This window comes from Parus major, chromosome 3 (genome assembly GCF_001522545.3).
Source record: "Parus major isolate Abel chromosome 3, Parus_major1.1, whole genome shotgun sequence".
NCBI classification, from domain to species: Eukaryota; Metazoa; Chordata; class Aves; order Passeriformes; family Paridae; genus Parus; species Parus major.
The window spans coordinates 24,618,251-24,630,468 of NC_031770.1; positions in this window are offsets into that span (position 1 = coordinate 24,618,251).

A 12,218-nucleotide genomic window follows, 5' to 3' on the forward strand; every position below is an offset into this window, starting at 1 on the left:
AAAAGTATCTCTTTACAGATAGAGAACGTTTTAACAGGAGAAAGAGTTTCATTCCAACTCCCTAGGCTTTAAAATTACAAATTTACAGCAAGATCCTCCTTAGCTGTGTTGTGCATTTCTCTACACTTATTTTATACTACTTCTTTTGCTGCAAATTAATAAATCCAGAAATAGAAATTTTGATTTTTTTTTTTTTCACTTAACAATCTCACTCTGAAGTAGGAAAGTGCTAAGGCACTTAGAAACTAGTTGTTTATCTGGTTCTATGTTTGACAGAATTTCACTGACTTCTCTTGTGGGAACATGGAAGAAGTTAAGGACAAATTATTTAATAATAATCTTAGCTAAAGAGACTATAAATTTGAAAAAGCTCTCTCCATGCTTGCTGAACAAACATTCAGCTGTTCTCTTCATGGACTGACACTTGTCTGAAAAAGAATGGCCTTGCTGAGAAAAAAAGGAAGGGAATCTGTTTGCTTTATTTCACCCTTATAATTTTATCAAAGCAAATGAAATCATCCCTCTCATCAAGACCATTTGACATAGTTCCCATTGCAAACAATCCTATGTGGGGCAGGTGAAAAGGTGGGAATTGGATTAAGCTGTGGGAAAAAATGGTAATTGTCCTGCTTTTTCTTCTCCCTGACTGACTTGGTACGCAGCAATTTTCTGATGCTCCGGCTAACAACAGCAGACAGGAAGAGTGCAGTTCAGCCTAGTTTATGTTTAAGAAGAGGAGCACTGATTTCCCACAATTACTCCTTGAACACAGCATCAAGCAACAGGCTGCTGGCTGAAGAAAAAAATCCAAAACCAAAAAACAACCCCAACAACAATAAATAACAAACTAAGAGGTTTATATTTCCCCACTAGATAGTCCATACACTGTCTTCATGTTGTGCTTATTGGGACTATCACCACAAAGCCGGTACCCGTGATGTGGATGACCAAGAGAGAAGGAATCAACAGCAGACAGAAGCTCTTTCATTGACATACAGACTAGGATTTGGGACATTTGGGTTAAATTCTGTATTTCTTACACACTTCCTACAGGACTGCAAGTTGCATGTGATCTAATAACTTTTCTTTTTTTCTGCATAATTTTCTTGTCTAGCAATAATATGAGCTCTTGTGTGTTAATATAAACTTTCCAAGGCAGAGTTTTCCTGTCACGAGATTTATAGGGCAAGTGAGCTTATCTTTGGTGCAAAAAAGTAATAATAACACGGTTAAGAGGAAACATCAGAAGGGAAACAATAAGGAAGTAGGTTTTAACTTCACTGCTCTAGGTAGAAATGAGCTTTTAAAATTTTATTCCATGTATTACATATGCAATCCAGTATTATTTTAGCTAACCCCAAAAAGTATGCAGTTTTGTATACACAACCTCTGTTAAGTAATACCTATGCACACAAACAAGAATACTGTCCTTCTAAAGTAACACATCTGTTCCTTTACTGTATTTCCCATCCAAAGAGATAATTCAGTTTATGAAACCAGAGCACTAATGAAAACCAATATATTGACTAGTGAGATGCAAGCCCAAACAAATTGCACAACACAGAGTGGAGTTAAGCAATGATGACGCACAGACTGCAGAACACAAAAAAGGGGCGGGTCATAACACACAAGTACACTTGTACGTGGGGACCGGGAATAACCATCAAGCATTCCCATGTTTGTTCTTACTTTACATATTTTGGACTTTGCACCCAAGCACTTTGATGCTTATTACTTTATTGATTTTATCAGCTATAAAATGAACTAATCAGTCTGCAACAGTTAGGATCTGTTATTTTAACCAATCTTCATGAGAACTGCAAACAGAATATCCAAACTCCATGGCTGAACTGTAATGGCACTGCATATAAATAAGCATAGACCATTCACGTGATAAACACTACACTCATACCAAAGTATGTCTGGAAGTCAAGCTGTCCTTACTTGCAGCACATGACAACTGGGCCCTATTGGGTTTCCTCCTGACTGTATTCCTCCAGCAGTGAGGCAGAGCGAACACATTGGAAGGAGAGAAGATCCTGATCGAGATACGGGAGTGTGTAGGTAGATTAATGGTAAGCAACCAGTGTATGATTGATACATTCCAGACTCTCTGGCCTTTTGATGTTGCTTGTAAGAGTGAAGGCATCTATTTGTGTCTTTAAAATTGCAATAAAAGCACTAAATTCGAGTTGTTTCTCTCAATGCATTTAAGAGCAAAAGGCTGAAAGGTTCAAAGTAACCAGCTTTTCTTCCAGAGATCCAAGGTTAAACAAATAAAGTTCCTCGAGTCTCAATTAGTTATTATCTGCAATAAAAAAGGCAACAACCATATAACAATAAATATGGCAGCATAAAAGCAACCAGGCTGAAGAAACTGAAAAAGTGTATTGAGCTGAAGGGAGAAAAGCAATGTCTGTTCAATATCCGCTCCAATCCATGAAAAAAGACTTCATCCATTGCTTTTTGTCTCTTGTCCCTTTGCCTAGTATGTTACTGGTGTACAGAGTGCCTTGGATTCCAGTGATATAGCAGATACCCAATCGTATAACAGATTCCAAACTGAGGTACAGAAAACTTAAAGTCTTGTGTTTAAGTTAGGGAAAATTCAGACGAGATTATAGCACGACACTAACGCCACCAGTAGCCCTTTTTCCTGCAAGCATCTCCAAACTTTTCACAGACACCTTTGCATGAACCACTGAGGCAGGCAAATTTTATCACTCCTCTTTATTCAGAGAACAAGAAAGACTGTCTCAGAATTAAGCCTAAAAAACCCCATATCGCTCAGATCTCCTGAATGCCAAAGTCTCAGCAGTACTTCAACAGTAGAGATCTAGATCTGAAAGCAAGACGAAAAGTTCTGACACCTACCCATAATAGGTTGTACTGAGGGAAGCAGAAGAAGCAGAACAGGAAAACTGCCCAGGAGGTACCATATAAACCAGTTAGCAAGTGCTTATCTGAGGACAAGGAAGAGCTACAGAACACTTTAGAACCTCAAGTCTCCAGCACATGCAGGATGATTCAGCAGCTCAGCAGGTGTGAGCCACTTTTGCAGGCACACTGACTCAGCTCAGAAAGCTGATGCATTAAGAGACCGCATTGCTGCACCATTCCTCCGTGGGAGTGAGAACAGGAACTGCAGCCGATGATCCCACTGCAGCCAGGAAAGAAACAAACGCAAAGCTGAACTAGTACTTCTTGTACAGACAGGACTTTGCAAACAGTCCAGACCCTCAGCATAGTGATGTTCAAGTTTAAGCCTAATCTCACAGCTTTTGGAGACCACCCAAATGGTCTAATGATGGTTTAATTACTTTAATTTATTTTGAACGTGGAAAATATGGCTTTCTAGGTCTCTTTAAAATTGTACCTATAACTTGTTCAGTCTTGCAGACAGTTCCTGGGCAGACTTGAATACTTGACCTCCATCCACCAAGGATTTTAAAATATCCTTATTCCCAAGGGACTTGTGAACAGTGACAAAGAGTCTGTAACCTTTAATACTGACTGAAACATGAAAAGCCATTCATTATGCAGTTCCTAAATGTGTCAAATCTACAAACTTCCACAAGTTTCTTTCTTTTAAGAGCTGGCAGAATTCACTATATTGGGATGATTGCAAACAGTTGGCTCCCCATTGCTCCAAGAGTTAATCATTAGCCCATTACCAGTAAGGCTCAAAATGCTGAAAGCAGAGAGAGAGAGAGACAGCTTTTTGTCAAAGGTCTGGAAAAAAGACACAACACAAAGTCCAAGCCCATCAGCACAGGAAGGTGGAAAAAGCTGGTCCATTCCCACTGAGATGGCCTTCAAATATACAAAACAGTTTCTAATCTGCTTGAGAATGTACTTTAAATTCCGTTTTAATAGGTGTTAAGTGCATGCAAACAGAAATAATTTAGATGATTAGTCTGCAAGGAGGAAAGCACATAAAAAGAACATGAGTACTTCAAAGGGTTAAGTAATCATAGTAGTAGTTATTAATTACATTATAATTATTAATTATAATGTAAGAGATCTCTGGCTGTTCTTTTGCAAGGAGCTTAAAACTATTTCCAGACTTAAGTCAAGCAACAGGAAGAAATTCCTGAAACTGCTTTTGAATAGCAAATCCCACTTTAGCAAAAATATTTCTTTCCACAGATTATCAAAATTCCAACAACATATTTAACTGTCTCAGTAAGATACATTATGACCGAACCTTACCAAATCTGAAGAAGAGGAAATATTCTGTAATGAAGATTTTCATTATTTGGGTTTTCATTATTCATCTGGGTATTTGTTAACCTGGAGATTAAGTGTATATATTTATAGCTGCATAAAATGATGTTCTATATTAAATAATTATATACAGAAACACACACACACATATATATATATTTAACATTTCAATCTCTAGAGTTTTTCTGTAACAAGTCTTTTTTCCCCACCAGTTCTAGTCTCAAATATTCTCAGAGACAAACACTGTAGTTGCTAGTTGTAGACAGGTAATAAAGAATCAGATTTAAGAACTCTCCAAAAGTCATTCAGAGCCAGTGGCGGCATGGAGAGCAAAGTCCGTCTCTGGCTCTCCAGCCTGCCTTGCTTTCCAGGTGCAGGAGCTCACAATGAAATCTGCTGCATGCTGCCAGAGGTGATGTGTCGGTGTCACGCTGACCTGGTGCTGTGCAGTCACTGGCACACAAAGGGCAGGTGGGCAAACATCGCCGCTCTGCCCCCCAGCGCTGGAGGGGGCTGCTTCTCGCAGGCAGTGCACTAAAACAGATTTTACATGGAGAATGCAAGAATAAAGCATGCTGCCTGCCTCTTACACAGTTTTTAAATCTCTTTTGAATTCTTTTGCTTGGTGAATGTCCTTTATCATGTGGCCTAGGTAGCTGTATCACTTTTGTGATAGCCTTCTATGTGCCACAGCCTTTAAGCTTGAGGTAATACTGCTTTTTGGAGGCCCAGCTCCATAACCAATGGGACACAAGCAAAGTTATGCTCCCTAAAATCTTTTTTCTACCCTATGCTATTTCTTTGTCTGCATTAGAAAGTATTTCACCAGTAGTTTGTGTATATTCTTTTTCAATGACTAAAAAAAAATAATTTTGAGAAGTATGGAAGAGAAAAATAACTCTATTAGTAGGATGTGGCTTATATTCCACATTTAAACATTGCCAAGCAATTAAGCCATCCTGTACATTTTATTTCATTGAATTTTAGCATGTTTGAGTTCACTGGGAAACCTGCCTCGGTAGCTTAAAGACATGGGCAGTTTATCTGCTTGGACCCAAGAGTGGCCCTCAAAATATAAAAGCTCTACGCAGGTGGAGTTGCATCAGAATTTTCTCCATTTCATGTAATAAAGAAAAAAAAATGGGAAAGTAACACTTTTCCATATTAATCTGCAGCTCCAGCTTTTTGTCTCATGAAGTCACAAAACCACACAACATGCTTACATCACTGCCAAAATTCAAAAACTATAAATAGGTTTATAACCTTTTGCTTCAAATTGGAATATGGGATTCTTTTCTAAGAACAGAAAAGAAAATGGGAAATTTATTACTCAAAAATAAACAATGTCCCTTCTATAGAAGCATTGTAGCACATATGTTAAACAGTAACCAAAACGTGATGTCAAAAAAGAAAAGAACCCAAAGCATTATGGTTTTTGGGTGAGGATATAAACGGCAGGAACAGATGAGCATTTAAAAATAAAGAGCCTATTATATTCAAATGAAACAAAGAATGAGGAGAAAAAAATAATAAGCTACAAAAATATATCTGTCAGCGAAGCTGTTTTGAGACTGAATGTTTCCCCCATGAGATTCTCAGGAAACACCAGGCACCCTCCAGGTTTAAAGCTTTCATCCCTGCGCTCTGAGCTATATTGGTTTCCTGTATTAAAGGAATCGAGACGAGAAGAAAACATTTGACCGACTGCCCCAGCAATCATACAATGTTTTATACTTTGTGGAGCTCTGCCTAACACAACAAACCGAGTATTGTTACAGAGGACTCAAAGAGTCCAACCAATTATGTCCCTTCATGGCTACGGCTACACTCGCCTTTGATCACCAGTTCTAACTACCAGCAGTAAAACAAACACAAATCTGCAGACAGCATCAATAAACCTTGCAGTGGGAGTGAACACAGATACTCTGTGCCCAGTTTAATTTTTTCCTCCCCCCTCTTCCCTAAATCACCATCAAAATTATCTACTAGTTGTCTAATATGCAGAATCAAAGCAAGTGAAGAGTAGCTTTACTTACTTTTTAAAGCCAGGCACATGACATCAAGCAGAATTTTTTTTTTTTCACCACAAGTACACTTCTGCAGAATTCTCTAATCACGGTAAAATTCAGTGTCCTAATTACCTGGAATTCATCCATGCTTTTATTAAGCTCTGTTTCTATGCACACAAAGGTGTAACACACGTATTCATGATCAAAGAATTTGTAGAAACTTCTTTCCACTTCACTCTTTGGTTATTGTGTGGACTCTTTCCTCAAGATTTTCCTGCTGAACACAAGCTAAGCACTCCTGATTTTCTGGTGATTCGTGCTATTGCTTTGTTATGATCTCACAGCACAGGATTCAATCAGTGAAGAGGTCTGGGCTGAGTGGGTGCCAGGTATTGCTCACCCACCGCTGTAACTTGGGCTTTTTATTCCCACAGTGCACAAGTTCAACAAAACACCTCCCATGCCTAAGACGTACATAGTCTTTTCAGCTCAAAGGCACAGCTTCAGAATAAAAACCACAGTGGTTTTCCTCATGCAGAACAGACAGGTTAAAGGCACAGATCTGAACAAAAGATTAGGAAAGGGCAGTCTGCTCCAGCAGTTAAGCCAATAGGCTGGGACCTAGAAATCCCAGCTCTGCCTGCAGCACAGCCTGTGCGGCTGGTGGCACCACACAAAATCACACTGGCATCAAGCCCTGGAAATATGCTGGGCCTGAATGCCCTTGAAATCACTTAAATTCAGGCAAAGAACTTCTGAGAGTTTGGGCCTCGTTTCCTTTATGCTGCAATAACTGTCTGTATACTGAAAGGTAATAACTTTTCCCTCCCTCACCAAGTCCACTGAAAACCCTCTGCAAGAGCAACATGCAGCATACCTGCCCAGGCCATGTGCTGTACGGCTTCAAAGAGACATGAAAGCAAATATTAGGTTTCACATCAGCCTCATGCTGCACTTCTAGCAGTAAAACCATAGGACTGCAATCCCACAGACCCCTGAAGAATTAAATAAAATCCAATTCTGTCATCTTTATCTGTGGTCAGATATTTTGTAGTAACTGGTGGATGCTAACTGGGCTTTATGCCTTCTGTCTGCTTTGTCTGGCACATGATTCAGCTCCTGCCACTGCATAAAGTGTTCGATTTATTTAGCTGCATCTTCCTAACTGGCAGGGCCAGTCCTCTCTTCCCTTCCAGCTCTGCTGGTTTAAACACCTCACAGTGCCCTTCACTTGGGAGAAGCCCTGCATCCATGGCTGGCTGACAAGAACCGCGTCTCTCATGTGTAAATAAAGGCAAGACAATGTTTTTTGAACTACATTTCCCAGAAAACAAGGATCTAATAAAAATTTTCCACATTCTTTTCAGGTAAAACTTTATGTATTATTAATATTCAAATATTAATTTGAATAATCATGCCAATCCAAAACTTAGGGTGGGAGAAAGGAAGTAGTTTCCTTTCTGGAGGAAAGGGAGTAGTTCTTACTTGCAGTACACTGAATCTTGACTTGGATTCTGTTTCCACCTTACTAAAAACTTCACATATGTTTTTAGCACATCTTCCCAGTACCCTTGTTCATTTTGCACATGATCCAGATGATATGGCATCTTTTCTCTCATCATTCGAAATATAAGCTGTAGAATAACTGATTTATTTTGCTTTGATGATCTACAGCCCTTAATACAAGAAGAACTTTGTGAAAAACATTACTGTAGTACAGCCACAGCTTTTTTTTGCTTTGGTAATACTACTTACATCTGGATGAAAAGGTAATGCATGCCAAATAAGTACTAAAAGCCAAAACACATGGGTGTTAGCCAAAAATTTAACTTAAGATTTATAACTGACAATCTGTTAAATGCATGCTTCTATGATTTTAAAAAATAATCTACATAACTTCTAAGCAAAACCCCAAAAAAATAAACACCAAGGAGAGAAAAGTCAAAGAAACATCAAGCGTAGAATGAAGGCTGGATAGAAACTATAAACAAGCCCTTATGTAGAAATAGAGTAGGTAAAATACAGTATTACCAGCTAGAAAAGCTGGACTTAAATAATTACCATCCTATAATAAATTTGGAACACAGTAGATGTGTGAGGGAGGCACAAGGTGAAGTTGCATCTAATATGGTGATTCACACTTAGTAAATCTGGTTGCTTCTATACTAGTTGATGTCAGGCTGCATTTTATTCAAACCAATAAAATCTTTTGTGTGGTCTCTTGACCCCACTAATTGTCTAATTTACATTAAAGACAATAATGTTGCTTAGTAATTTTAAAAGGAAGTGTTCCCACCCTGGAGTGTTATCCCTGCATCTCTTCTGAAGAAACTTTCAACTGGTGAATGCTGCAAGTGAATGGGAGTTCCCTGCATGCCAGTTTGTAATTATCTCTCTTAATTGGTAAGGCTTTGCATACTAATTCTATCTGGCATGCTCAGAGAAGGCAAAATCTGGAGTTATTCTGATTTACCCCATCCTGTGGAGGTTAGAGGAAAAGTAAAATTCTCTCCTAAGCAGGCTCAAAGGATGCAGGATGCAGTTCAACAGTGTGCAGATTTAACAAGGACCTTGCATTTAAAAGAGTAAACCCATCTTGATATTCTGGCTGTCAAATGTCAGTATAGAACTCAGAGAGTTGTGCAGCATCTTAGACCCAAACATTACTGTACTAGAGACAGTAACTGCATGGGTTGAGAGAAAAACCTTTACTCCTTAAGAAATTATTCCATATTTTCCACACAAAGTGAGGTGGAAAGCAAAAGTGGTGGAAAATGCTAAGTGATCTACAAAAGAAGCTGTCTCTACCTATCTTCTACCATGGCAAGATAGAGAACTTAGGCAGCTAAACACAAAGATAGAACTGGAGTCAGTTATGTTGGTTTCTCAACATTGCTATTTCATTCCTGTCACTGTAAAGACAGTTTGTGTTGAGCTTAGGTTTTGTACATAATACAGTTGCTACTATTCAAACAGTCTGTGAGAGAACACCAGTGCTTTCTTGTTAAATATAAAATTGGTATAAAAACAACTCAGAATAGTGGTAGGTATTGTGTTTGGTGAATATTTCCCCACTGATACGCAGTCCACCAGCTGAGGCCACTTCCATCTGAGTCTCTGTGTGCATACAAGCTGAAAGCAGAAGGTGTTTCAGGCTAGAGGGTGCATCAGGAATTAGCAGTATCACTAGTTTACATAATTCTGTTAAAAGACCCCTGTTTTGCTACCCATTTTCCCTGGGTACAAAGCCACACCACAGTCCAGTACCATATTCCTTGCATCAGTGTGACTTTGTGGAGGGATGTGTATAAATAAAATTGGATTGGATCTGCATATTTGAGCGAATAAGAAACAAAAAGGTTTTGCTGCCGGATATTTTTGTGTGTGGAGATGTTTAACCTGGATCATTTCAGCATGGACCCACAAACAGCTGCATCGCCACAACAGAGCAGCAAAAAACTGGCAGCAGAAACAGGCGTGAGCAGCAGGGGTAGGAACAGGAATTCCTTAGTTTGTCTTTTGTCAATTCCAATTTATGTAACATCTAATTACATCTTTAGATTTTCTAAATGGGGGAAGGAAACCATCCCTAGTTCTTAAGACAAGATCTGATGCAAATTATTTTATATTGCTTGTACTTACACAAGAAACAAGACTCGGACATACAGCATTCACTTTCAAGTTCTGTTCTGAATTGAACTAAGGAATTTTTCCCCAAATGATTGCCGGGATCTAACTGATCACAACAGATTAAATCATCTCAAACTTGCCAATTCCTCAGAAGTTTCCAGTTTTTTCCCCCCAAATGACAGTGTTCATCCAGCAGTAAACAACACTAAGGCACCTGCAGTAGCTGATGCAGTGTGGCCCTCAACAGATGACCATGATCATCACAAAAAGAAGGCAGCAGTAAACCTCTTTAAAGCTTGTAGTTCACTCATTTGGCCTTTAAATGGCACAGCAATAAAGAATTGATAATAATGTTTAGAAAGGATACCAGCCCCTGCTGTTCTTCCCTTTTCCACCCAGTGTTGCTGCCCAGTTGTAGGGTCTACCTATCTCTGCTCTTCAATTGCAGTTCACAGCCCAGGGTAATACTAAAATAAGCAGTGTCTAGGTTCAAATGCCAGGCATTAGGCAGTGGTGGCAGAAAACCTGATGGATACACACATTCATTCATTCATGATTCTACTGCAAGGCAATGTTTCAGGAAGCGGGAAATGCCCAATGGCAGATAAATCCAACCAAAAAGAGCTCCTTCATACCTCTGAATGAATCCTGAAGCTATGTATAGAGGAATACTTCCTTCCATTTGTAGAATATAACTAAGAACACACCTCAACTCCCAGTATTACTAAGAGAAGATAATAGCATGGAAGTGCCTTTTATAAGGCACCATACAGTTCCCATCCCTATAGCTGCAGCTTTTCAGCAGCTAACAGCCCAGATCATAAAAGACTGTGTCATATCTCACTTAAAATAATTGCAAAATATCTCAGTTTACACTGTCTGAGAATGTTAAGAATGCCACAGGGAAGATAAATAAGAAACTATTCTCTTTATCTCAGATACAAGAAATAAGGAACATTTGGTGAATTTTTAGGAGAACACAATTAAAACAACATTTGGAAGACAACAGCTCATTGCAATGGCTTGTTACAGAGGCATTCAACACAAAACTGGCAGTTCAGATGAACTCCAGTAGGATAAATCCCTTGCTAACTATTATGAGCCGGAGAAAACCTACAATGCAGCAGACTAGTTTCCCTAAGCTGTACAGGTGTATACCATAGAGCAGCATCACACATGCCATATTTCCTGCATCCTTTCCAGAACTACTACCCTCTTGCACAGAACACAGAGCAAGAGAGGTGAGAGGGAATTCTCATAAGGAACCGTGTGGCTTTTTTGAGCAAAGCACATTTATATTGTCATTGGTTGTGCTTGTCATGTCCCCAGAGACTGAAAACAGCATGCAGTTTTCCTCCAGTGTGCACACAGAGCTAAGCACAGCAGTGCTGCAGTCACAACTGAAAGCTCCTGATATTGCTGCAGGACAAACGTGGTAATATTAACAATTAGTGACTTAGACAAAGCTCACATTTATAAATTCCCTATCTAAATCACTAAGGTTGTACACAGTATAAATGCTTTGAACAGATAGCCAGAGCTCCTCCCTCTCTCAAGGATATATGTTTCCACTCTCTCTCATGGACCAGCACTAGCACTACTTATGTGACCTCCTGAGGAGCAGGCTTACACAGCTTACTCCTCCATTTTCAAGTTACTTTTTGGCTGGATCAGCTCCCTGAAACTGCACAGTAGGGTCACCTCAGCATCACAGCAAAAGAAGTGGTAATTGTGTATGACGGCAGATGGGAGGGAAGGCAAGGATGACACTGATGCATAACTTGAATCTTGGCTAAAAGAGAAGGCTATGGGCACCATGAACCTGAGGTGTTTTAAGTCACAGAACTGCACAGTCCCAGCTACAGCGACTGCCATCCTGAACTCCTCTGAGAAGGTTCAGAAAAGTCTCCATAAGGTCGTGGAGAGATGAGCAGATCAGTGTCCCAGCTGGACATATGCCTGGCAGACTGAAGCGACCCCAGGCATTTAGAAAGACAACAGCAGAAATTAACTGCTCTACACAGGAATCCTCCTTCCAAACATCAAACAGGGGATGCTAACTTTGTCCCCTAAACATTAGGTGAAGTCAAGTGTTCTCTGACAGCCCCATCATTTCAAATGCTGCTTCTTCACAAGGGACTGTGCCTGTTGGGTCTGGGGGCAGAAGCCAGCTGAACGTACTCACTGTGTGCTGTTAGAGGTTCACATTGTGTACCCAACTGATCAGCAAGACACTGAGGAAAATTATTTCTCCCAGACATCTCAGGCAATTCATATTGCTGCCAAGTGTACTCCAGGCTCAACATACAACTATCTAGTCTGCAAAGCCTTCCCATGGCCTTAGGACACCAA